This window comes from Silurus aristotelis (assembly GCF_946808225.1).
Source record: "Silurus aristotelis genome assembly, chromosome: 9".
NCBI classification, from domain to species: domain Eukaryota; kingdom Metazoa; phylum Chordata; class Actinopteri; order Siluriformes; family Siluridae; genus Silurus; species Silurus aristotelis.
In genome coordinates, this window is record NC_139582.1 from 26519538 (window position 1) to 26543304 (window position 23767).

General features: G+C 37.5%; 2 long non-coding RNA genes across 2 annotated transcripts in view; both read right to left on the reverse strand.

Annotated features, from left to right (window-relative positions):
- Positions 1-23767, reverse strand: part of LOC310731235 — a 276213-nt gene that overhangs the window by 187516 nt on the left and 64930 nt on the right. The window lies entirely within an intron of this gene.
- On the reverse strand, positions 1420-4198 carry LOC310730610. Its single transcript, XR_014534864.1, has 4 exons — positions 4048-4198; positions 3846-3958; positions 1701-1790; positions 1420-1567 (listed from the first exon to the last, which is right to left on the reverse strand). It is a non-coding gene; the product is annotated as an uncharacterized lncRNA (long non-coding RNA).

Sequence of the window (23767 nt, forward strand, 5' to 3'; positions counted from 1 at the left end):
TAGTGTATTACCAACAGTAACCTTGGAAACGGTGGTCCCAGCTCTTTTCAAGTCATTGACCAGCTCCTCCTGTGTAGTTCTGGGCTGATTTCTCACCTTCCTTAGGATCATTGAGACCCCACGAGGTGAGCTCTTGCATGGAGCCCCAGTCCGAGGGAGATTGACAGTCATGTTTAGCTTCTTCCATTTTCTAATGATTGCTCCAACAGTGGACCTTTTTTCACCAAGCTGCTTGGCAATTTCTCCGTAGCCCTTTCCAGCCTTGTGGAGGTGTACAATTTTGTCTCTAGTGTTTTTGGACAGCTCTTTGGTCTTGGCCATGTTAGTAGTTGGATTCTTACTGATTGTATGGGGTGGACAGGTGTCTTTATGCAGCTAACGACCTCAAACAGGTGCATCTAATTTAGGATAATAAATGTAGTGGAGGTGGACATTTTAAAGGCAGACTAACAGGTCTTTGAGGGTCAGAATTCTATAAATAAAATAAATTAGTAAATAGTTTAAAAATTATATATTGTGATTTCTGGATTTTTTTTTAGATTATGTCTCTCACAGTGGACATGCACCTACGATGACAATTTCAGACCCCTCTATGATTTCTAAGTGGGAGAACTTGCAAAATAGCAGGGTGTTTAAATACTTATTTTCCTCACTGTATGTATGTATGTATGTTTTTAACCACAGAGGGTGGGGTAGGGAATTCAAGCATAGTTCAAAAAGGACAAGGACAACTTTTTTTTTAAGTTCAAGTTTTAAATTGCTTGTATGAAGTATTTATCCCTTGACAGTGTATTACCTGCAGCACAGCACGCTCCCTAATTGGTGATAATTTTAACGTGATCATTAGGGTTATAATCTAGGTAGAATAAACAAGTCATGAAGTGGCTACAGAAAAAAATGAATTTGTTTACCGATTTTTACAGATTAGAATTCATAAACAATGTTTCTAATATCTGCAAAAAAAGCTAAAAGGAAAAAAAAGTCTGACTTGTCTAATGAGAGCGACACACTTTTGCAGCAAAAGAGAAAATCTTTTATGATGAGAAATTGCAAATGCAGATTTAGAATTCAGACAATGAGCACACGCAGTGACAAATCAAAACGCTTTAAACACTGCATTCAACAAAAGTGTGTATTTGGTGCCAATCTAATGCAACATCAACAGATCAGCTCTAAAATATAGGACTTTTCAAATGACACTTAAATCATGACACTGGGAATAGAGCTGCCGTCAAGCTGAAGTGACAATTTTGCCCCAAGTACCTGTTAATTTCCAACCGTGCAACAGGACAAGTATGTAAACTAAAAGGTATAAAGTCTTTGGAAAGTTTTTATTTCCCTATTTGCTCTGCATTTATCTGAGACCCAACAAGTACTTCTGAAGCTGTACTGCATGCTTCTGGGGCATGATAGAGCTGTGGACCTCCCTCGTGTTTTTCAATTGTGAAGATTATCTTTCCACTGAAGAGCGTTGATTCATCTCAAGGTCATACACCAAAGTTTTATCGCAAGTAAATGATCAGACACGGTGGTCCTTCTGCTCCTGGGTCAGCATGGATGAGCTTCTCTGCATCAGATATAGATAACATGTTTTCTAGCTTAGCAATATTTCTAAGGTGAAAAAAGGCTGTTTTTGTAACATGGTTGATACGATTTTGAAAAGACAAGTTGCTGTCTAAAATAACTCCCAGGTCTTCTACCGTTGAAGTAGTAGTTACAGAACATCTGTGTAAATGCAGGTTGAAATGCTGGAGCTTCAGTGTAATGTTTTTTGGGCAGATGAGCAAAATCTGTCAACAGAATTTAATAAAAAGTTATAAGTCATGCAATCTTTTAACTCTAACACAGTTATCCAAGCTAATTGAGCTGTCTCACCTAGTATTGAGATATATAGCTGGGTATCAGCATATTTCCAAAGGGAAGCATGTACAGTGCCTTGTGAAAGTATTCGGCCCCCTTGAACTTTGCGACCTTTTGCCACATTTCAGGCTTCAAACAAAGATATGAAACTGTAATTTTTTTGTGAAGAAACAACAAGTGGGACACAATCATGAAGTGGAACGAAATTTATTGGATATTTCAAACTTTAACAAATAAAAAACGAAAAAATTGGGCGTGCAAAATTATTCAGCCCGCTTAAGTTAATACTTTGTAGCGCCACCTTTTGCTGCGATTACAGCTGTAAGTCGCTTGGGGTATGTCTCTATCAGTTTTGCACATCGAGAGACTGAAATTTTTGCCCATTCCTCCTTGCAAAACAGCTAATGCTCAGTGAGGTTGGATGGAGAGCATTTGTGAACAGCAGTTTTCAGTTCTTTCCACAGATTCTCGATTGGATTCAGGTCTGGACTTTGACTTGGCCATTCTAACACCTGGATATGTTTATTTGTGAACCATTCCATTGTAGATTTTGCTTTATGTTTTGGATCATTGTCTTGTTGGAAGACAAATCTCCGTCCCAGTCTCAGGTCTTTTGCAGACTCGATCAGGTTTTCTTCCAGAATGGTCCTGTATTTGGCTCCATCCATCTTCCCATCAATTTTAACCATCTTTCCTGTCCCTGCTGAAGAAAAGCAGGCCCAAAACATGATGCTGCCACCACCATGTTTGACAGTGGGGATGGTATGTTCAGGGTGATGAGCTGTGTTGCTTTTACGCCAAACATAACTTTTTGCATTGTTGCCAAAAAGTTCGATTTTGGTTTCATCTGACCAGAGCACCTTCTCCCACATGTTTGGTGTGTCTCCCAGGTGGCTTGTGGCAAACTTTAAACGACACTTTTTATGGATATCTTTAAGAAATGGCTTTCGTCTTGCCACTCTTCCATAAAGGCCAGATTTGTGCAGTATACGACTGATTGTTGTCCTATGGACAGAGTCCCCCCCCTTAGCTGTAGATCTCTGCAGCTCATCCAGAGTGATCATGGGCCTCTTGGCTGCATCTCTGATCAGTCTTCTCCTTGTATGAGCTGAAAGTTGAGAGGGACGGCCAGGTCTTGGTAGATTTGCAGTGGTCTGATACTCCTTCCATTTCAATATTATCGCTTGCACAGTGCTCCTTGGGATGTTTAAAGCTTGGGAAATCTTTTTGTATCCAAATCCGGCTTTAAACTTCTCCACAACAGTATCTCGGACCTGCCTGGTGTGTTCCTTGTTCTTTATGATGCTCTATGCGCTTTAAACGGACCTCTGAGACTATCACAGTGCAGGTGCATTTATAGGGAGACTTGATTACACACAGGTGGATTCTATTTATCATTAGTCATTTAGGTCAACATTGGATCATTCAGAGATCCTCACTGAACTTCTGGAGAGAGTTTGCTGCACTGAAAATAAAGGGGCTGAATAATTTTGCACGCCCAATTTTTCAGTTTTTTATTTGTTAAAAAAGTTTGAAATATCCAATAAATTTCGTTCCACTTCATGATTTTGTCCCGCTTGTTGATTCTTCACAAAAAATCTTTACGTTTGAAGCCTGAAATGTGGCAAAAGGTCGCAAAGTTCAAGGGGGCCGAATACTTTCGCAAGGCACTGTATATTGTGAAAAGCAGGGGTCCTAGAACTGAACCTTTGGAACACTATAATTTACTTGCATTAACCTGGATAGCTCTCCATTTAAGTCTACAAAATGGTAAAGATCAGACAGGTAGGATTTAAACCAGCTTAATGCCTGTCCCTGAATGCCTTAATGTAATTTTGTAAGCGATCTAGGAGAAGATCATGATCTATAGTGTCGAATGCAGCACTAAGATCTAGTAAAACTAACAAATGTAGCCTGGTTGGCAACTACACGTTGCCTATTCAAATCACACATGAACATTGCCTAGACTGCTCTTGTACACATACATTAACTTTAGTCTCTCCTCTGTAGGATCAGTGTGACAACATCCTTTTCAACCACAACTTTGGTCTGCCTAACAAGTAGGCACATTGTCAGGCAAATAATGGGGGAACCCACACTGAAAAAAGACAAAAGAAAAGTTAAGATCCCAAAGATTTATTGCATTTCTTACTGAAGTGTTATAATGCAAAGTGATTGCTTACTTACTGTGCTCAATGGGTGAAACAGTCCAAGCTAAGAAAACACCCGAGTTATATACAAAGTAACAAATAAAAGATTGGACAACGAATGAAACAAACAGAGCAAAAAATATACACGCAAACGACGCTATTGGTGCGAGCCACCTGTGACACAACAGAGGCATACTGACTAACTAACCAAACTGACGCTGTGAAGCTCTCCTTTATAGTCCAAGCCCCGCCCCCACGTGGATTAAACCAACCTGACTAATTAGAGAGGTAAGTATAAGAGATATGTACATATTTACAATAACACATACATATCTATATATAAACATAGCAACACCCCCATTAATACGTTTTTTATACTATAAAATAAACGAATGTATACCGAAGTAACAGGAAAACTAATTATGACAGCATTTTATAATTCCCCTTTTCGTCACACAGTGGACTCGTCGGCTTCCGGTTGAGTCGCGCCTGCGCATCGTAAATCTGTCACTAAAAACACGGCCGCTGGGTGGCGCTTGATTTGGCTGAACGTTTGGGGGAAGAGCAACGTGAAAACCCGATTACACAGACGCTGACAAACACCTAAACACAGTTAAGTATTTACAACATAAAACTAAACTATATAAAAACAAGAGACAATAACAAAATATGAATGTGTTTGTTGTGCGCAGTGTGAATTACTGTCAGGGAATTTGTTATTGGATATTGGTTAAATATGATGCTGCATTTGGAGAGAGAATGAGTTACTTTCTGGAAGCTGTAGTTTAGGTTCAATCAGAACTGGTTTTCAGAACTGGTGCAATGGAGTTAACTGCTGTTTTATGTGAATCACCATTAAAAAAAAAAAAAAGAAAATACACAGTTTTTCTAAAGAATCTTTCTCCTGGGATCCCCCCGAATGGGAACAGAGTACGGTGTAGGACAGTTGCCTGTTGATACACAAATTTGTTACCGTGAGGGAGAGTTAGAAATAGACACAGAAGCAGCCTCCTTTGCCCAATACACATCTTTTAAGCATTGCCTCTCTATTTCAGCCTGGAATCTGTACAAATAAAATCCCTATCTGTTCTTGTAGACACCTTCACAATCCCTATCTGGTCCTGTAAACATCATGACCGTGCAATGTGATGTGTATGTTGTCATGAAATGTGCAGTCTGACACTGTGTGTGCAAAGGAAGTAAGTTGCACTGAGAGTTCTGTAACAGTAGATGGCAGCAGAGACCACCCACAGAGAGAGAGAGAGAGAGAGAGAGAGAGAGAGAGAGAGAGAGAGAGAGAGAGAGAGAGAGAGAGAGAGAGAGAGAGAGAGAGAGATGGATGGATGGATGGATGGATGGATGGATGGATAGATAGATAGATGGATAGATATCGATTTTTCAAATGAATTAAATTTATTATTTCTTAGCAAATGGTTTTCTCTCATGGCACATGCTCACATTTGCAACATCAGCAAAAAAAAAAAGAGCAGAAAAACTTTTGCTTCCAGGCTTCAAATTCAAATATTGGCATTGAGGATTACAAACCCGATTCCAAAAAAGTTGGGACACTGTACAAATTGTGAATAAAAAAGGAATGCAATAATGCACAAATCTCATAAACTTATATTTTATTTAAAATAGAATATCGCTAAAATATCAAATGTTGAAATGAAAGTGAGAAAGTGAGTGCATAATAGCATCCAATGATTCAGAGAATCTGGAACAATCTCTGTGTGTAAGGGTTCAAGGTCGGAAAACCATACTGGATGCCCGTAAACTTCGGGCCCTTAGACTGCACTGCGTTACATACAGAAATGCTACTGTAATGGAAATCACAACATGGGCTCAGGAATACTTCCAGAAAACTGTGTCGGTGAACACAATCCACTGTGTCATTCACCTCTATAGGTCAAAAAAGAAGCCATATCTAAACATGATCCAGTGTTTTCTCTGGGCCAAGGCTCATTTAAAATAGACTTTAACTAGAAATTTTAGCAAGATGCACACTCACAGGGAAATGTGGTATTCAAACCTCAAAGGACCAGTTGGACCCTCACATGGTCAATGTGCTCATAGGTATGTTTAGTTCCTGTAAAACATCCCCCTTTTTTATTACTTTGATCTTCTTACATGTAAAGTAATTTAACATTTAAAATTGTTGTACATTATGATACAGTAATTGTGGGCTGGGTATTTGTACTTAAGCACAGTTTATCAGCTTTGTTATACTGTGAAATGTTGTGTAGACCTCATAATGGTTCAGCAAGACTTAATGTTTTTGCTATTTTTCAAAAGAATTATATATAAACTCCTATTCTATATTTTCAGGAATATTTTATATTTCATGTCTAATCATGTTAGAAGTAAGTATTAAAAATGGGTGCAATGTAGAACATTTCCCTTTATCGTCTTGAAAAATTAGAAAATTCAGAGAAATATCATTATTTAATATTATATTTAATACAAAGTAAAAAAAAAAGTGGTAAACTTTGCTTTTGTATTTAAAAAAAATAAACATTTTAGCTGTTTGTGCAGAAGATTATTCAATTAGTAGTATTCGTGAATTAAAGTTTTTGAGTTTTCTAAAACTGTGTGCATTTGATAAAATTCTGAATGGTTTTTTTGTACTAAAGGTGTATAATTGCACTGTATTTTTATATACAATAAAAATATATTAATATAATTCTGAATTATTTATCAAATCTGTTCTGCTAATACAATCCTAGTTATGATGTAAATATACTGGGAACACATTAATTTGAAGCTTAAAATATATTTCAACTGTACTTCAAGTATAGAATGAAAGTATATTATAAATATAATGTAAAGAAGTACACTTAAATGACACTAAATATACATAAAGTTGTTCCATTTTTAACACAAATAAGTATATTAAATTATATTGCAATTACTTTTAAATTTATCTTAATCATAGATTAATTATCATTTAATATACTTGAAGTTGTTCCAAAGTAACACATTTAATATGCACTTAGTATAATATAATAAAAATATAATAAGTGCATCCAAAAAATTACAACTTAAGTATATTTCTTTTTCACCTGGGTGCTTATATGCCTTTCCTGCTATTCCAGTTCAACTTTTATCACACTTTATCCACAACGGTAAATGTTCATCCTTAAATTAAGCATGAAAGCAAAGAACAAAATTAAAGCTTTCAGCACCTGGTATTTCTGCTCAACTCAGATAAGACGGAAGTACTTTTACTAGGACCACATGCAGCTAGAAGCAAACTTTCCGATTACGTAGCATCTCTGGATGGTGTTTCTGTTTCAGCGTGTACGGCTGTCAAAGACCTTGGGGTTAATATTGACCCTAGTCTTTCCTTTGAGGCTCATGTGAATAATATTACCAGGATCGCCTTAAAAATATTTCTAAAATTAGAAATATGATGTGGTTACAGGATGCAGAAAAATTAGTTCATGCTTTTGTTACATCTAGAATTGACTACTGTAACGCTTTAAGTCAAGTCAAGTTTATTTCTATAGCGCTTTTCACAACAGACATTGTCTCAAAGCAGCTTTACAGAAATCAACAGTCAAGGTGAATAGTGTGTATTTATCCCTGACGAGCAGCCGTGGCGACTGTGGCAAGGAAAAACTCCCTTAGATGACATGAGGAAGAAACCCCGAGAGGAACCAGACTCAAAAGGGGAACCCATCCTCATTTGGGTGACATCAAGAGATTGATCATAAATCTTTCAACAATACAGAACACTGGAGAGTGAGAACTAACATGAGTACTGGAGTATAAGATTATAAGTGATGTTCTTTCTACAGTCTTTGGTATAAAACTAGGAGCTACTGAGCTCAACATTTGTGATCATCACAGATCCAGCATCAGCTTCTCCATGCCAGAGCCTTTAAACACTCCTGGAGGTCCAATGTCAAAACTCCACACATGTAGTGGGATCCAATTGGCACTGGTACGAGTAAGTGCATTAATAAGCTTCAGTTAATTGAGAATGCAGCAGCAAGAGTCCTCACGAGATCTAGGAAATATGAGCACATCACCCCTGTTTTAACAGTCTACACTGCTCCCAATCAAATCTCGCATTGATTATAAAATACTACTACTGATGTATAAAGCACTTAACGCTCTTGCACCGCAGTATCAGAGTGAACTTCTGTACCAGTATGATCCTCCACGCCTACTTAGATCAAAAGGTGCAGGCTATATGTTGGTTTTTCAAATAATGAAGACTACAGCAGGGGACAGATCTTTCTCTTATAAAGCCCCAAAGTTATGGAACAACCTTCCAATCAGTGTTTTGGACTCAGACACAGTCTCAGTGTCCAAGTCGAGGTTGAAAACATATTTATTTAGTCAAATAGATCTGGAGGGAGCATGGATATCGGGTGTTTGGTGAACTGGGATATTTATATTCTGTCGTCCCCTCACTCTCACACGTTCACACAGGTTTGTTGACGGTGGTGTGGGTCGTCTCTTATCCCAGAGATCCCTCATGTCTGTATTACCTTCTGGTTTTCCCTTTTAGTTATGTTGCCAGAGCGAGTCTTGCCGGAGTCCAAACTGCACAGTGATATTAACTTTCATACAACAATAAAGACACTTAATAATCCATATCCTTCTCTTCCTGTCACCCTCTTCTCTTTCTCTCTCTCTCTCTCTCTCTCTCTCTCTCTCTCTCTCTCTCTCTCTCTCTCTCTCTCTCTCTCTCTCGCTCGCTCTCTCTTTGTCGAGTTAAACATGCTCCTAAGGCTCCAAAGACCACTGTTCCTGCCCCTCTCCCCTCCGTAGATCTACCCACTTCGTTCCAGGTCTGCCTCTGGATGGTGTTCTCTTCGGCTGGAGGCCGCTCTGTGCAGCTTGGGACGGTTTCTCATCAACACCTTGGGTGGTTCAATGAAATTTCGGAGTGAGAGCGGGTGCTTTTGAGGATGGATTGGACTGTGGTTGGTGTCGACAGTCTGCTACATTGACTTGGGACTACTTTTCGCTTCTGGTCATCATCACTGTGCCCCGCGGCATTGTGTATCTGCTATGGATGGACATTCGGTGCAACCCAGATGAGGATGGGTTCCCTCTTGAGTCTGGTTCCTTTCAAGGTTTCTTCCTTATGCCATCTCGGGGAGTTTTTCCATGCCACAGTCGCCACCAGCTTCCTCATCAGGGACAAACTTACTCATAAAGAACATATTCACTTTTTATTACCACATCATCTGTGTAAAGCTGCTTTGAGACAATGTTCATTGTTAAAAGCGCTATACAAATAAAACCAGAATCCAACCATCACAAACCAGCATCCAACCATCACAAACCATCATCCAACCATCACAAACCAGTGTTCAACCAACACAAACCAGCATCCAACCATCACCATAGTTGAAAGAAATTCATCATATTGTAAAAGAAAGTTGAGGTTTGTGCAGCCTAAAAGCTTAAAAAAAATTTTCACAACAGACATTGTCTCAAAGCAGCTTTACAGAAATCAACAGTCAAGGCGAATGGTGTTCATTTCTCCCTGATGAGCAGCCGTGGCAACTGTGGCAAGGAAAAACTCCCCTAGATGTCATGAGGAAAAAACCCCGTAGAGGAACCAGACTCAAAAGGGGAACCCATCCCCATCCGGGCGACATCAAGAGTGTGATCATAAATCTTTCAACAATACACAACACTGGAGGGTGGGAACTAACATGAGTACTGAAGTATAAGATTATAAGTGATGTTCTTTCTGCAGTCTTATACAGTCTTTATGGTTAGTAGCTTCTAGTTTTATGAGCTCAGCATTTGTGATCATCACAGATCCAGCATCAGCTTCTCCATGCCAGAGCCTTTAAACACTCCAGGAGGTCCAATGTCAAAACTCCACACATGCAGTGGGATCCAGTTTGCACTGGTACGTCTCAAGATGGTACGGGATGTTTGCGAGTTCGGCATCTACTTCTTCAAAGGTCCGTAATCATTACGAGGTGGGACGTGACTGGAGCTGGAGGAACCTCAGGGTGTCTCGGGATGAGTAGAGAAAGAGAAGCAGTGGAGAGGAATTAGCGTAGCTGCTGTTCATGATATTAACAGCACAAGTTAAAAATGTGCATGTGATCAGATGTTCTGGAGCACAAGCTTATGATGTGAGACGTATGTTATGTGTAGGCTTTGCTAAAAAGATATGTTTTTAATCTGCACTTAAACTGGGAGAGTGTGTCTGAGCCCCGAACACTGTCAGGAAGACTATTCCAGAGTTTAGGAGCTAAAAGTGAGAATGCTCTACCACCTTTAGTGGACTTTGCTATATAGGAACTACTAGAAGTCCAAAGTTTTGAGATCTCAGGGAGCGTGACGGATTGTAGCGTGTTAAAAGACTAGATAGGTACGTTGGAGCCGAACCATTTAGTGCTTTATAAGTAAGAAGTAATAGTTTGTAGTCTATTCAAAACTTAACAGGAAGCCAGTGTAGGGATGATAAGATTGGGGTTATGTGATCATATTTTCTTGATCTAGTAAGAACTCTTGCTGCCGCATTCTGAACTAACTGAAGCTTGTTTAATAATGACGCAGGACATCCACCTAGTAATGCAACATGACACTGTCTGATTGTTTATGGTTTGGTGTAACAGACTTTAAGAAACTTTGAGAAACACATCAACCTGTTTTTTGTTATAGTGTGGCTTTTTCAACCTTCCACTGGTGTATCATTTCCTGGCTCTTTAGCAAATTCCTTTTCTTTTGCCTTCATTTTGCACACAGTTTGAACGGCTCTGCATAAAGGGCTGTGTTGGTCCTTGTTTGGTGATGAAAATGATTTTTCACTGGATTTTTTAAATTTTTTTCATATCTGTTAGTATTAAGATGAGCCCCACTCTGGTTCTCTAAACACATTCCTATGTTGTCTGTTCAGTGTTTATAGGATCTTTATGATGTGAGTATGTCAGGTACACAGAAAGTCTTTGTCTGTGCCCACACATCTCTGATTACTATGTTTTCTTACCCAATCAGGAACAGTTTTAGCTCGGGGTTTTTTCCAGTGTGTATATATACTTGTCTGTTATCTGCATTAAACTGAAGAAGAACATATGCACCATTCTGTGTGCTGTGTGATTCTTCCCTGATCAGAAAAGACACCACGGGCATCGTAGATTGTATGGAAAACCTCTCCAACAATGATGATAGAAATCTAACAATATCTGAGTAAAAGAAAGGATGTCGTGTATAAATGTGTGTTGTGATAAAGGTTTTTTAATTTCGCCTTTTTTGTTATAATATTTATTTATTTATATTTTTAATAAAAATGAAGAAATGCGTGCTGCATTAATTGCTCATTAATTAAATGTGTGCTGTTAAAATGAATTTGGGGTAATGTGTTATTAAAGCGTTCATTTTGAAAGTTTTTTCAGTATAAAGGACATTATATAAATGTCAACCAAAAGTCGTTAAGCTTTTTCATGAGCAATTTATACTTTTGCATTTTCTTTGTAGAATCTGTACAAAAACACACAATTTAAAAATTGTCAAAACACCATGGAATTAATAGCAGTTATACCAGAGATCAGAGTAAATTAATAGCAGTTATACCAGAGATCAGAGTAAATTAATAACAGTTATACCAGAGATCAGAGTAAATTAATAACAGTTATACCAGAGATCAGAGTAAATTAATAACAGTTATACCAGAGATCAGAGTAAATTAATAGCAGTTATACCAGAGGTCAGAGTAAATTAATAGCAGTTATACCAGAGGTCAGAGTAAATTAATAACAGTTATACCAGAGATCAGAGTAAATTAATAGCAGTTATACCAGAGGTCAGAGTAAATTAATAGCAGTTATACCAGAGGTCAGAGTAAATTAATAATAGCAGTTATACCAGAGATCAGAGTAAATTAATAGCAGTTATACCAGAGGTCAGAGTAAATTAATAACAGTTATACCAGAGGTCAGAGTAAATTAATAACAGTTATACCAGAGGTCAGAGTAAATTAATAATAGTTATACCAGAGATCAGAGTAAATTAATAACAGTTATACCAGAGGTCAGAGTAAATTAATAATAGTTATACCAGAGATCAGAGTAAATTAATAACAGTTATACCAGAGGTCAGAGTAAATTAATAGCAGTTATACCAGAGATCAGAGTAAATTAATAACAGTTATACCAGAGATCAGAGTAAATTAATAGCAGTTATACCAGAGGTCAGAGTAAATTAATAATAGCAGTTATACCAGAGATCAGAGTAAATTAATAACAGTTATACCAGAGATCAGAGTAAATTAATAGCAGTTATACCAGAGATCAGAGTAAATTAATAGCAGTTATACCAGAGATCAGAGTAAATTAATAACAGTTATACCAGAGATCAGAGTAAATTAATAGCAGTTATACCAGAGATCAGAGTAAATTAATAGCAGTTATACCAGAGGTCAGAGTAAATTAATAATAGCAGTTATACCAGAGATCAGAGTAAATTAATAACAGTTATACCAGAGGTCAGAGTAAATTAATAGCAGTTATACCAGAGGTCAGAGTAAATTAATAACAGTTATACCAGAGGTCAGAGTAAATTAATAGCAGTTATACCAGAGGTCAGAGTAAATTAATAACAGTTATACCAGAGATCAGAGTAAATTAATAGCAGTTATACCAGAGGTCAGAGTAAATTAATAGCAGTTATACCAGAGATCAGAGTAAATTAATAGCAGTTATACCAGAGGTCAGAGTAAATTATTAATTGCAGTTATACCAGAGGTCAGAGTAAATTATTAATAGCAGTTATACCAGAGATCAGAGTAAATTAATAACAGTTATACCAGAGATCAGAGTAAATTAATAGCAGTTATACCAGAGGTCAGAGTAAATTAATAATAGCAGTTATACCAGAGATCAGAGTAAATTAATAACAGTTATACCAGAGGTCAGAGTAAATTAATAGCAGTTATACCAGAGGTCAGAGTAAATTAATAACAGTTATACCAGAGGTCAGAGTAAATTAATAGCAGTTATACCAGAGGTCAGAGTAAATTAATAACAGTTATACCAGAGATCAGAGTAAATTAATAGCAGTTATACCAGAGGTCAGAGTAAATTAATAGCAGTTATACCAGAGATCAGAGTAAATTAATAGCAGTTATACCAGAGGTCAGAGTAAATTATTAATTGCAGTTATACCAGAGGTCAGAGTAAATTATTAATAGCAGTTATACCAGAGATCAGAGTAAATTAATAGCAGTTATACCAGAGGTCAGAGTAAATTAATAACAGTTATACCAGAGGTCAGAGTAAATTAATAGCAGTTATACCAGAGATCAGAGTAAATTAATAGCAGTTATACCAGAGGTCAGAGTAAATTATTAATAGCAGTTATACCAGAGGTCAGAGTAAATTAATAGCAGTTATACCAGAGGTCAGAGTAAATTAATAGCAGTTATACCAGAGGTCAGAGTAAATTATAAATAGCAGTTATACCAGAGGTCAGAGTAAATTATTAATAGCAGTTATACCAGAGGTCAGAGTAAATTATTAATAGCAGTTATACCAGAGGTCAAAGTAAATTAATAATAGTTATACCAGAGGTCAGAGTAAATTATTAATAGCAGTTATACCAGAGGTCAGAGTAAATTATTAATAGCAGTTATACCAGAGGTCAGAGTAAATTATTAATAGCAGTTATACCAGAGGTCAAAGTAAATTAATAATAGTTATACCAGAGGTCAGAGTAAATTATTAATAGCAGTTATACCAGAGGTCAGAGTAAATTATTAATAGCAGTTATACCAGAGGTCAGAGTAAATTAATACACTGTAAAAATGATTAAGAGTTTTAGTCAGGTGAACAAGTAAAATCATGTCCTGTCAACTTGCAGTGCCGCACTACACAAGTGGTTGAGTTCTAACAACCTCGACTTGATGGGAAATGGAAAACTTTAAATAACCAGTTCATATAACAACAAAACATAGGTTCTATTTATTTTTTATCTGTAATGCGCATGTGCCAGAAACTCTTCGTCATTATAAAGTAATATTTTAACGAAGTGGAGACACGCCATCCGCCATTTTCTGCACCGGAAGTTGCTGATCATGCCAGAAAAGATGAAGGAGCCCGCGATTACAGATTAACTTTATTCACTGCAAATAATGAAATGAGTAAGTATTTTTTCTTTAATGTTAATTTAGACTTGTTTTGTTAGCGCTCACCGTCCGCGTTTTGATTTAAGTCAATCACATGTTGCGAACTTCATTAATACTGAATACAGATCACTGAAGTAACACCTGCTGTGCTGAGCATGTTCTAGTTTAAGCTTTATGAGCTTAATCCTCGTCTCTGTAAAAAGGTAATGGAGACTAGTTTAATTTATAAGACTATAAGAAAAAAATCTGTTTGCCCATCAGAACACTATGTTTCCAAGATAACGATGATATTATTATTGAACTGAAGTTATGATTACAAATGTCTTTAATTGTATTTTCATGGGACGATAGAAACAACTTCGTTATTTGAGGAGGTAAAAGAACTGGTGAAAATTTTTATTTTTTTTTATCGTTTCATTGAAACGAACTGTCGGAAAGAACCGACTCTGGATCTGACCCTGGACGTGATGATTCGTTAATCGGATGTCATTATCGTTTTGATTGAAGAAACACAGAATGATCAGTAATATTCGAAGCACCGCCGACACTCCAGATTTGTGTTTAATGAGAAATATGCATTTTTATTTATACATGGTTGCAACAACATTTAGTTCAAATTTGTTTTTATATTATAAAAATGCTTGATTGACTTGTGTTTCTTAAAACATAAAATCAGTTGGTAATTTAAAAAAACTTTATTCATTCACTCTCGCTTATCCGTAATTCGGGTCGTGGGGGCAGCAGTCTAAGCAGGCCCCCGCCTTCGACTGCTGCCCAATCCTCACAGCACCGTCCCTTACGGTCCCTCCTGCAGGTGGTGAGCCCACGGGAAGGCGGCCCCACGTCATTCCGACGTCACAGGCCTTGATATTTCCCTCGTAAGGGACCCCCGGAGCATAGAGGGTTAAGGGCCTTGCTCAAGGGCCCAAGAGTGGCAGCTTGGCGATACCGGGGCTTGAACCCCAGACCTTCCGATCGGCAACCCAGCGCCTTAACCGCTGGAGCCACCACTCCCCGTAAAAAAAACTTGAATTTAAAAATTAAGGACTGATCGTTTGAGGAACATACATACATCTGAGCACGTGCAAACGGTGTCTTCTGTATAGCTAACTTGCGTGTTGATCTTGCATTAATGTAACGTCACAACTTTTTCTAGTTTAATAATCACATCATTAAACTTTTTATCATCTATGAAGCCCTGAAGAATCATGAAATGTAGAAACATTTTCAGCTAATAAAAGCTTTATTTACAGTGTTGCTTAATTTCATAATGCCAGCAATATCATCACTATAATATTCAATGTATCACCCAGTCATAGAAATAGTGTTTATACTTTTTTCCTCATTGTATTTGGTAAGTAAGATGTTCAGTGAATATTTCTGTGTTTAACGTGTATGTGTACTTTGATGGAGTTTGACTTCACTGTTTTTTTTATTTGCAGGATCAGTACAGTGCAAGTGGAGTGGAAGCACAACTCCATATCAATGAGGTGGTTTTGCAAGATTTGTAGATTTTCCTCATCCAACCAGCATGCCCTAATCACACATTACAAGCTGAGACACTGCCATCAGGCAAGTCACTCTCCACTCCCATGCATCTATAAAGATTGTGTATGCACATTTAGTAAACATTGTAAACATACATTCTCTTTGTATGATGAAAACATAAAAATGGCACTTTTTGTTTAGAATAAAGTTTGTATTCGCTACTAGATTAATATCAAACCTCATTGGTTCTTTTGATCAAATGTTGTGACACAAGAACAACTGAGGTTTGATGTATTATGTCATGGTAACATAAACATTGATATGATTGGTTTATTACACAAAGTTATCTTAAAATTTTTTTTTTTTTAAATGGCAACATGAGTGATCCACTACTTTTACAGAATTCTTTGCTTTTTAGAGCTAATCAGCCTAGCCACTATTCATTAAAATTTTATGGAATGAAAATCTTTGCATGTGTTTGGCATCTTGGTGAGAAAATGACAATTATCTTTGGTAACCTATCCTTTAAAATCTTTACATTGTTGTTACATCCCCAATGAATTTAAGACATGGATACTCAATCCTGCTCCTGGGGAGCCAAGATCCTGCAAAGTTTAGCTTCAACCCCAATTAAACACACCAAATCTGCTAATCAAGGTGTTCAGGATCACTTCATACTTTCAAGCAGGTGTGTTGAACCAGGTTGGAGTTAAACTCTACAATACATTTTTCCTCTCCAGGAGCAGCATTAGACACCCCTGATTTAAGTGACATGAATGTGTTCATTCATTCATTCATTTTCTCCCGCTTATCCGGGATCTTAATTCGGGTCGCGGGGGCAGCAGTCTAAGCAGGCCCCCGCCTGCTGCCCAATCCTCACAGCACCGTCCCTTACGGTCCCTCCTGCAGGTGGTGAGCCCACGGGAAAGACCCACGTCACGGACCTTGATATTTCATATTTCCCTCGTAAGGGACCCCCGGAGCATAGAGGGTTAAGGGCCTTGCTCAAGGGCCCAAGAGTGGCAGCCTGGCGATACCGGGGCTTGAACCCCAGACCTTCCGATCGGCAACCCAGCGCCTTAACCGCTGGAGCCACCACTCCTCCTCGACATGAGTGTGTTACACTATTAAATCTTATTTTGGTGAACAAAAAGTTAACAAACAACTGTTGTTGCACACATCATTGTTGATTTATTAACAATAAAAGTATACAAGTGTAAATGTGCACATTTTCATTTTTTTCAAAAGCATCAAAGAACGAGGGAGGGGGAGAAATGATAAAGAAAAACAAAGGATTGAAAGATTAAAGCTAGTACTTTAACCATTATATATTTTACAGACAATAAAGCAAAAGATGAGGACAGCAGCATTGCTGGGTCTGCCATGGTACATGCGAGAGACTCCTTCAAAATTCATGAAGATATGCGAGGTAAGCTAAAACATGTGAGGAAAAAAACAGGGAAAATTGACCATTAGATCTCTCAATTTGCAGGGGACTGGGACTGTATTTGTGTCATTGCTTTTAAGTAATAATACCTTGTTTTGTTTACATGCTATAAAGCCCAGTGACTGTGAAGAGGATGTGATCCAGGGTTTGGTGATTGGAATTCTTGTGGTGGTGGAAAATGTGATGGAACCTCTCCCAGCATTCTACAATGACGTTGCCCTGGTGATTGAGGAAGAAGTGGTAATGCGTCACCTGACTGATATACCTAATGCTTTTCTGAACCTGATGGGCTTGGTGTATGCATTAAATCTTGACTATCCAAAGGAACTAAAATTCCCTTTTAAAGTGATACAGCAGCTGTTTATTGGAGTTGGATCAGACTCTTGCACCGCAAAAGTTCACTCTTTGAAGACTAAGTTGATGCGGTAAGACAGAAAACAAACAAAACACTTTTTTCCATTTGGCTACTGTTTAATGGTTGTACTGGTTTAAAGTGTAAGAGCATTGTTGTTTTTAGATCTCATTGTTTTAAGTGGGAAATTGGGATTCTTGAAATCCTTTTAAACTGACTGTTTTCTTGTTCGCTTGTACTGCTTCCTCTTTCCTTGGTTTTTACTATGATTGGGAATTAAAGACAGTTTTTGAACAGTTGAATGTGAAGTTTAACACGGCTTATTGTGAATTATTCATGTACACTTGTTCTTGCAATGAATATATCTGATGACAAGGAGAGGTATTTGTACTATTTTGGCTGGAGGATGTGGGTCTGTGCATACAGAAGTTTGCGCCTGTTTGTGTAAGCTGTGTACAGTGAGGAAAATAAGTATTTGAACACCCTGCTATTTTGCATGTTCTCCCACTTAGAAATCATGGAGGGGTCTGAAATTGTCATCGTAGGTGCATGTCCACTGTGAGAGACATAATCAAACAAAAAAAATCCAGAAATCACAATATATGATTTTTTAACTATTTATTTGTATGATACAGCTGCAAATAAGTATTTGAACACTTGTCTATCAGCTAGAATTCTGACCCTCAAAGACCTGTTAGTCTGCCTTTAAAATGTCCACCTCCACTACATTTATTATCCTAAATTAGATGCACCCGTTTGAGGTCGTTAGCTGCATGAAGACACCTGTCCACCCCATACAATCAGTAAGAATCCAACTACTAACATGGCCAAGACCAAAGAGCTGTCCAAAGACACTAGAGACAAAATTGTACACCTCCACAAGGCTGGAAAGGGCTACGGGGAAATTGCCAAGCAGCTTGGTGAAAAAAGGTCCACTGTTGGAGCAATCATTAGAAAATGGAAGAAGCTAAACATGACTGTCAATCTCCCTCGGACTGGGGCTCCATGCAAGATCTCACCTCGTGGGGCCTCAATGATCCCAAGGAAGGTGAGAAATCAGCTCAGAACTACACAGGAGGAGCTGGTCAATGTCCTGAAAAGAGCTGGGACCACCGTTTCCAAGGTTACTGTTGGTAATACACTAAGACGTCATAGTTTGAAATCATGCATGGCACGGAAGGTTCCCCTGCTTAAACCAGCACATGTCCAGGCACGTCTTAAGTTTGCCAATGACCATTTGGATGATCCAGAGGAGTCATGGGAGAAAGTCATGTGGTCAGATAAAACCAAAATAGAACTTTTGGGTCATAATTCCACTAAACGTGTTTGGAGGAAGAAGAATAATGAGTACCATTCCAAGAACACCATCCCTACTGTGAAGCATGGGGGTGGTAGCATCATGCTTTGGGGGTGTTTTTCTGCACATGGGACAGGGCAACTGCACTGTATTAAGGAGAGGATGACCGGGGCCATGTATTGCGAGATTTTGGGAAACAACCTCCTTCCCTCAGTTAGAGCATTGAAGATGGGTCGAGGCTGGGTCTTCCAACATGACAATGACCCGAAGCATACAGCCAGGATAACCAAGGAGTGGCTCTGTAAGAAGCATATCAAGGTTTTGGCGTGGCCTAGCCAGTCTCCAGACCTAAACCCAATAGAGAATCTTTGGAGGGAGCTCAAACTCCGTGTTTCTCAGCGACAGGTCAGAAACCTGACTGATCTAGAGAAGATCTGTGTGGAGGAGTGGGCCAAAATCCCTCCTGCAGTGTGTGCAAACCTGGTGAAAAACTACAGGAAACATTTGACCTCTGTAATTGCAAACCAAGGCTCCTGTACCAAATATTAACATTGACTTTCTCAGGTGTTCAAATACTTATTTGCAGCTGTATCATACAAATAAATAGTTAAAAATCATACATTGTGATTTCTGGATATTTTTTTTTTTAGATTATGTCTCACACAGTGGACATGCACCGACGATGACAATTTCAGACCCCTCCATGATTTCTAAGTGGGAGAACTTGCAAAATAGCAGGGTGTTCAAATACTTATTTTCCTCACTGTATATGTGAAGGTTTTTCTTGTCTAGTGTTTTTATATCTTTGTAAGAGAATTCTTCATGTCTGTGTTTTTGGATGCAGTGTATCTGTTTAAAAAAGAAATGCTGAGAGTTTGAATTTTACAGTTGTGTTGATTTCATAAAAAAATCTGGTTAGATTTCCTGAACTACTTGTCAAACCAAAGTCCAGTAAACTCACAGTTATGTTGAGGAAAAATTACTATTTTATGTCAATTAGACTCGATCTATTGTTGTGAAAACATGAAAAATGATGTTTTACCAATAGGTTTTTCAGCTGCTTTAACTAAAGATTTGAAATGCTCATTAATTGATTCAGACCGGTGGCTTAATAATTTCAACAAATGAATAAAAGTTGAGTAAACTTAACACCTAATGTGCTAAACTTAACTGAGTCAATGCAACAAGATGACTTGACTAAGTCAAGTTGTGTCAACAAATCCTTTTTTACAGTGTAGGACCACATGCAGCTAAAAGCAGACTTTCTGATTACGTAGCATCTCTGGATGGTGTTTCTGTTTCAGCGTGTACGGCTGTCAAAGACCTTGGTGTGATTATTGACCCGAGTCTTTCCTTTGAGGCTCACGTGAATAATATTACCAGGATCGCCTTCTTTTACTTTGGAAATATTGCTACAATTAGAAATATGTCGTCGTTACAGGATGCAGAAAAACTAGTTCATGCTTTTGTTACTTCTAGATTAGACTACTGTAACGCTTTACTGTCTGGGTGTGTGAGTAAGTGCATTAATAAGCTTCAGTTAGTTCAGAATGCAGCAGCAAGAGTCCTCACGAGATCTAGGAAATATGACCACATCACACCTGTTTTAACAGTCTACACTGGCTCCCAATCAAATCTCGCATTGATTATAAAATACTACTACTGACGTATAAAGCACTTAACGCTCTCACGCCGCAGTATCTGAGTGAACTTCTGTACCAGTATGATCCTCCAACCCTACTTAGATCAAAAGGTGCTGGCTATCTGTGGGTATACATCATAAAAATGCAGGTTTAGAGTGATTTTGCCTTTACTTTTCTCATAAACTGCAAAGTAAATATCTTGAAATGTAATAAAATAATAGACAGGGAGAGTCTAAATAAGAATTATTTAAAAGATTGAGCAAACCTAGAAAGCAAAATGATTAATTAAGATTTGTATATGTGACATGATTGAAAATGCACTGATGCTTTGAGTGATTTTGCCTTTACTTTTCTCCAAAACTCCACAGTAAAATGAATTGAAATTTGAAATAAGAATATAATAAACAGAGAGACTCTAAATGAAAATTATTTGAAAGATTGAGTAAACCTAAAGATTTTTTAATATTTGAATATGGTGAATAAAATGCATTGATTTTTCTGTTTCTTAACGGAAACGCCGTTCTGAAGCATCTTTACGTGTATTTTGACCGCTTCCACCACCCGTACCGTACATGTACGATTAGACGCGCAACCCTAACCCTAACCCTAACCCTAACCCAACACTAAGTGTGGCTCCTTAATCGTGTATTTTCAAGATGTGGCCTTAACCTCAGTGTGGAAAAGCGACTGCTCCGAAGCTGCTGCTTTTCAGCTGATACACACTGTGTGGTCAAAAGTATTTGAATGTGAATATATTGTGGTCTTTTCGAGTCAGATGTGGTTCATTCACTATTTATGCTGAGAACCTGCATGAAGGTGGTACTAAATGTATTAAATGTACCATTTACATGTTACAACTCAACTTGCTCTGACCTAAAATCAGGCTCTAAACTGTAGCAGTTCCTCCTCCACCCACACGGGGGAGACTCCTCCATGGAAGTTACGCTGAGTTACAGGAAGTTATGCTGGGTTTCTGTAGGTTCTGTAGGTGGACGATTTATTGCATCTCATGTAAAAATTGCAGTAGCAGTTCTACAGAATTCACGTCTCAATGAGAGAAAAAGCTCAGCTTTAGTAACTCATCCTGCTGTTTTAATCAAAAGATTTCAATAAAAAGAGAATCTCAGCATCTCCAACTAGAAATACAATGTGGATTCTGTTCCGGTTCATACAGCAGGTGATGGAACTCATCATCAGTTTGCATGTTAATGAGCCGGATGAAGCATTTATTCATTAGTTATTTATCCAGTTATCATCTGTTTACCTGTTATTTCAACAAAACCAGATTTTCTCCTGCAAACCAAGTTCAAGAAAATGCTACAAGGAATTGACTCCCATGTCGTGTTTGCTGGACTTTAGAATGTAATACTTTATTGCACTGAGGTGCTTTAGTACCTAAAGGTCTACATTTAATCATATTTATGATTTTATAATAATAATTTTTATTTTTATTATATGCAGATTTACACATATATGAAACCTAAAGAGATAAAATGATTAAATTCCCAATAATTAGTTTGATTAAATGTTATACAATCAGCACATCCTCATCAAAGCATGAAAAATTCATAAGTCCCACAAAAAAATAAAAAGTAAAATAAAATAAAATAATAATAATAATAATAAAAATACTGACACTGCCCTCTAGTGGCCCTGTCACGACTTTCTTTTTACTTAATTCTGTACAAATATTATTAATGGTGTTTTGTTGTCTAGTTATATGTGATGCTGATCTTTTACAAAGCAAGATATTTTTCTTAATAATATTAAACTGTCAAACTAAAACTGTTTACTGTTTTACATGTTTAATTTTTAAGCTGCATTTTTGTGATATAAATAAATAAAACAGAAGTTAAATGAAGCTGATTAAAATTAATGTAATAAATAATGTAGAAATAATGAGTACAGATTTAATAACATTGAAACTATTTATTTTGTCTAAAAGATTTGATATAAAATCCAGTCTTTATGGTGAGAAACTGCATGAAGTTAGTATTAAATGTATTAAAAGTATCATCTACATGCAAGAACTCAATCAAACATGTTAGAATCCAATGAAAACTTGATCAAACCTTAAATCAGACTCTGAACTGTACGAATGCTATTTGTTCTGTTATTGAACTAGAAACAGTAAATGTTGAGATGTTTGGGAACTGATTATCGCCTGTATATATGCAGGTCAGGGGTTTTTTCATGCTGGAACACCGTTTATTACAATGAGACGATGATGTAAGATGACGAGCCAAACCACGGAGACGAAGCTGAGTGAGGTGAAACCCTCAAACTAACCCAGGAACAGAGAAGGAACTTTCTGACCAGCTGCTGGTTTTGCACAAACAGAACAAAAGTTTCTTTTTCTTGAGAGAGACTGCTGAAAGAAATATTTTTAAGGAGACAGAATGTTTTATGTTACAGATTTTTCTAGAACTGTGGAATCGAGTCATTTACCAGTGAATCTTTTGATTCAGACTCAATTGAACGAACACTGTTGCTAACATTATTATTAGATTTTTTATTATTATTATTATTATTATTGTTATTACTAACACATTATTAGATATTACCTTCATTATAATGAAGTTTTGTAGAAAAAATTATAACTAAATGAACAATTTCCTATGTTATAAGTTATAATTATCTCATTCATACAACTGAGCAGTTGAGGGCCCATGATAGCAGCTCCAACAGTCATTTAGTTGAATCTTCTGAGGAGAAGTGGGTTCCACACACCAGCCATCAACCAGAAAAGAGGTTCAAGCAGTCTCCAAACTCAGCACCTGTTTCAGCTCTACCAGTAAAAGTGAGAGACAGAAAATCCCAGTCTTCACTGGTTTTATCCCCCAACACAGCTGAAGAGAGGTGGAATCAGGATTTCACACCCCAGTCAGTCTGTAGACCATCTGTCATAGCACTTGTTGATGAGAAGATGTTGGGAACGGGCTACAAACTGTTCGTTGACGACTTCTACACAAGTCCAGGACTGTTTAGAGATCTCCTAAAAAATAATATCTGAGCATGTGGGAAAATTCAGTCCACAAACCCTCAAACCATCAGCAACAAGCTTCTGAAAAAAAAAGCTCCTCGAGGCCTCATCACTGGCTGAGAGAAGAGGATGTGCTGTTTGTAGAATGGAAGGATAAAAGGAAGGTCCAGATGTGCTCCATCATTCACAGAGGTACTGAAGGAAGCATTGTGCTACTTTTACTTTCATTACTTTCTTCTTCTACTGTTTTTCTAATGTTCAAATACCAGTCCTATGCTTATTGTGTGAATGTTATTATTCCCAGTACATTTGGTTATCAGGCTGCTTTTCCTCAAACAGACGGAGGAAGAAAAGGACTACACCCAGTCTCAGAATAATGTTTATAGGAATCTCGTTTTTATTGTATTTTCTTCAAAGATGAAATATAAACAATCAGACTTTTAAC